General features: G+C 35.0%; 1 long non-coding RNA gene across 1 annotated transcript; it reads right to left on the bottom strand.

Moving 5' to 3' along the window:
• Window positions 1-379: 379 nt before the first annotated feature.
• On the bottom strand, window positions 380-4585 carry LOC124889312. The gene is made up of 2 exons (XR_007048202.1): window positions 4254-4585; window positions 380-3852 (listed from the first exon to the last, which is right to left on the bottom strand). It is a non-coding gene; the product is annotated as an uncharacterized LOC124889312 (long non-coding RNA).
• Between the last annotated feature and the right edge of the window lie 355 nt (window positions 4586-4940).

Raw genomic sequence — 4940 nt, 5'->3', positions numbered from 1 at the left:
CTGCCTATGTATCTCATGGAGGAGAAATCAGGCCCTACGTAGTTCAAAAATATAACAACTTTTTTTAATTCTAAAGTCAACTTTCCTAAAATGATAGCGATCATTTTGGAAGTTTTAAGAATGACTATGGACTTTTCTGAGAAACTTGGGAGACTTGGAGTACTTTTAGTCAGACTTTTGTATAGTGAGGTATATTTCTACCTAGAGATGTTCTATGGAAAACGGGATTGGATCATTTCGCCTTTGATTCGAATCAACATAACACGTATAAGCACATAAACGGTTATATTACACAAGCATATTGTAATAAATGTGCATCCTAATTAGGTGACCCGTTTGAGCCAAGAGTTTAGGCCTAATGAATTTTGAAGAATATATATGCCTTATTAAAGCCAATCCATTATCCCAAAAAACCTTCATAGGTATACATAAATGACATAAATGTCTACAAAAGTTACACAAAAGGGATACAATCTGTAGGGAAAGGAAATAATGTTCCATGCAGGGGATACTAATTACTGAATGCTTCTTGTATCATCCTTCTACTTCTTAGCTTCATCCATTTCTTATATTGGTGAAATCCGTTGACATTCATACTGTGCCTTAGATGCAACCTCCTAAATCGATCAGTTTCTTGCTTAACTTGCTTCAATTTTTCTCACGAAAGTTAGCAAATTGAGCTTTTTCCCGACCCCAAAAGATAATGGATTGAATTAGACAGACATACATTTTCTTCAACACATAAATATGATTCATCTATAATTGACTCGGGATCAATAGATGCAGGATAGGTTTTCTAATAGGCCCAATACCCTGCTTAAGTATTGGGTTGTCCTAGGCTCATGCCTAAAATAGGATTTTGGTTTCATTCTATCCTAGATGTCTAAAGTGGGTTTGAACACTGATTCTCAAGCGGACAGCTTGAGTTTGAAAATATGAACAGCCATCAGACGACTCACATGCTAATAAGTCGTTCGTATTTCCAACACATTATTAGAATGGAACAATAGGGGCCGAGAAATCCACAAAACCCCACAACAATTTAAATAATACAGGAATATGCCATGAAATGCGATAGTTAAACTTTACAGAATCAAAACATATAAACACAAACAGTTAATCAAAAGATGAAATCAAACATTTGATTAGAACCTAATTAAAAATCCCCAACAGTCGCCATTTCTGTTTTGCGAAAATTTTGACTTTTGAAAGTCACCACTTAATTTTAAAAAGGAATTAAGAAATCTTTATAAAAGTTACTTCAAACGATTCAAAATAGGAAAATCATTTTAAGTTAGAGATTCTAAATAGGCGGTTTCTATTAACATTTAAGAAAGGTGTTAGGCACCTAAAACGTCCGCTAACTTGCGATTATCCGTACTGTTTGAAAATCGACTTTGACTAACTTTTGAAAAAAGTTAAACTTCTGCAAAGAAAAGCAATTTTAGTGTTTATACAAAACCAGTATTTAGGCGACTTAGTTAGGGATTTTAACTAAGTTCATAAAGAAACATGTAAATAAGTAAACGAAAGGAAAAAGGGAGAAAAGCTGGGAAGTAGTGATTTAGGCTTTCAAGCCCAAACCATCGGCCCTTTCCTAATCTAGTTGGGTTTTCAACCCATTTCACCTGTCTTAGTCTAGTTTTCGAGCCTTTGGCTCGAGTCTCGCTCTACCTGCATTAAATTTACAACTTTGGCTTCAAGGCCCAAATGAAATAAAGGAATAAATAAATAAACAAATAAATAAAAGACGATAAAATAAATAAACAAATAAAAGAAAAGAAACATTCTAATCACTTGGCCGCTTCAATGGGATTTTAATCCATTATTTCTCTTTCGAATTCTCGTATCCATATGCCGCATGCTCAACTTTAGGCTTTCATTCGGGCTTGACTCGGAAGGATAGGCCTCATTGGCACATTTATGAAATGCAAAGAGAGAAGAAGCCCATTTGGGCTCCAAGAGGTGTGCATGCAAAGAAAAGATATATGAATTAATACGCGTTCATAAAAATGAATTACTTCTATAACACAAAAAATTCAAAAAGTCCAAAGCTGTTAAAAAAAATCACTACTTCGATACATAAAAGGAAACTTAGCTACTAGATTAGTGATATATGCGACATACAATTGTGTTTAATTGGTTTTGAACTTTTAACATAGAGATCAAAGAGAACACGCCATATTATACTGGACTTTGGCATGAAAGTATACATATGCATGAAAGAATTCTAGTAAAAGGTCACTTTTCCTAATCGCATGTGATGACCATTAAATGAGACAATAGGACGTAATGTTGGTTTTGTTTGTTGCAGTAGAGGGATGCTGTAACATTTGTTAAAGGACCGTACATTAATAGTAAATCGCAATCTATTCCTTTTGACAAAATGATAGGTTCCGGTGTATACTTATGAGAAGGAATACACAGAAACTAAGAAAATTTTATCAGTTGGCTATAAAAACATTCAACCGAAATACAAAATTGAAGAGTTGAAGATAATTCCCAAAAATAGATACTTAAATTTATGCTACAGATGAACCAAGATAAGTTCGTTTCACCTCTTTTCTCGTATGTTGTATAGTATACAGGACAATCCAATCAACAAAAGCAAAGAGGGTCTCACTTAAATCAAGAACACTATTAATTTCCAACACTAAAATCGTAATGCAGTCATGCGCTTCAAATAAACCAATTATACCACACTATATGATACTCTCAAGTTAGTAGAGATGAAGAGAAAATGATGTGCAAGTTGTTTCGGGAATTGTGTGCATAAACATAGCCTTCCCCTGTCCTAGTCAAGAGACAGAATGAACATGAAAAGAAGCGAGGTGGACGTATAAACATAAATTTCATCCAATCAGTAGATATTCAAAGAAACCAAAAATTGTGACACTCCATTCCCATAAAGAAAACAAAATTGAACTATTTTCTTTAAAGAGACTTACTCCAAATTCGCAACTAGCGCATCCGTCTCCCTATCCCGACCACATATTGGCAACGAGTTCAAGAGACAAAATAAAGCCAAAAAGGAGATGGATGGACACAAATATCAACCTCATCCTCTTTTGACAAACTCAAAATGAGTTTAAAAGTCAAAACGATCATCGAGGAATTATGGGATTCACTACTTTTATCAGATATATCCTCGTGTTCTTTGTCATAGAAGAAGACAAAGACTCAAGAGGAAGTACGGTTAATGACACTACTAGTTCAACAACATCAACTAATGACAACAAACAAGATGACGTCAAATAAAACACCCTTGGTTCGAACTATTGAATAAGATCAAAGCAAAAATCCTCAATTACAAAACCAAGGCACCGTTGAACTGAAACTAACCAAACACCGAACTTTAACATAGGAATCAACTATAACAATATACCTTCAGCCCAAAAATCGTCAAAACATGCAACTTTACTGTAAAGTCAGCTACAATCGAATACCATCAATCCGAAAATGAAAACTATCAAAAGTTAAGACAACAACCTACAGTCTTCAAAACTTCCAACAACAGACAACCCAGCAAGCAGTATCGCTATAAGACTTATAACTAGAGAAGAATGAGATGAAGCAGAAATAAACAAAATTCAATGGAACGGGGAGTTACCTGTTTCGTGGCAGCAAACGAGACTCGAACTTTTGTCAAGATCGCAACCACCACCACTTAGAATTTTTTCCAAAGAATTTCCAACTCCAGAAGAGAAAGAAAAGAATCAAGAAGATCCCCTAAACAGTGACAAAAATTCTTCTCTCCTCAGATTTCTACACCCTAGAAGTTTCGAACCCTCCTCTTTCGAGCCCTGAAATTTTCTCCCTTTTCATTTTTTAGGAGAACTCCTCACAGAGAACCTAGGAGGAAAAGAAAAGGAAAAATTCCCCAATTTAAAACCCTAGAACAAAAACTCTCAAAACCAAAAGAAAAATTCTCGATCTAATTTCTTCAAACAATTTTCAGACCCTAGGGTTTCTAATCCTCCTCCAACCTTCAATTTTTCTGACCCCCTAAACTGTGACCCCAAGGGTCTTTATATAGAAGATGAATTGGGGGGTAAATTGGGGATTTTCGAAGGAGATTTTGAAATTCAAAATTTCCATTCCCCTTTTCTTTTGGTTTGGTTTTCATCCGCAAAAATGGTACTCCCTTTTGGATTTTTCTTCTCAAATTGAAATGGGTGGACCAATAATAAATTGGGAAAATCAAAACATACCCCAAACCAATGAAAATTGACTAGATAGGTACGAATTCATACCATGGTACCCAAGATTTGCGAAATGGATTCGTTGGAGAAGCCAACTCACCAATTTTTGGAAGCTTCTAGGCTTTCACGAACGAGTTTGTGTGGGGCGCGTGGTGAAGGCTAAGGACGTGCAGGTTACGGGTCGGTACGAGAAGGGTTGATGGAGTTGTGATGTGAGATTTTTGCTTCTGCTTGTACGCGTCCACTGCTGTTTTTGGTTTTCCCTTGGTTTGAAGAATAAGGAAATAAGGGATAAGGGAATTGGGCCGGACCGGGTCGCAGGTGGTGTGTATTGGGCTGTTGAGAGGGTTAGGTAGGTTTTAATGGGTTGGAGTGCATGTTGGGCCTCAGGAAATTGGGAATTAATTTAAAATAACCCTCAATTAAATTAGGATATGGATAGGTTAGGCTATTTATTAAATAGTCAAAAAGAAAGAGACTTTAGGCAATTTCATTTAAAATTTAGCCTAATTAAACTCAATCGACCAATTGCATTGAAATTATGGACGAATTGATTTCAATTAAGGTTCAAATTTAAATAGATTGACTAAATTCAATTGAAAATAAATGCAAATTAATTCCTTGTTAAATCTCGAGCTTCTTGGTTTAATAAAACCAAACAATTATTTCTCTAAATAAATTATTTGTAAGAATAAATTATATTTAAATCAAGATTTAATTATTTAAATTTATTTTTCA

This window comes from Capsicum annuum, chromosome 12 (genome assembly GCF_002878395.1).
Source record: "Capsicum annuum cultivar UCD-10X-F1 chromosome 12, UCD10Xv1.1, whole genome shotgun sequence".
NCBI classification, from domain to species: Eukaryota; Viridiplantae; Streptophyta; class Magnoliopsida; order Solanales; family Solanaceae; genus Capsicum; species Capsicum annuum.
The sequence above is the reverse complement of the archived record's forward strand: the minus strand, read 5'-3'. Positions and strand labels throughout refer to the sequence as shown.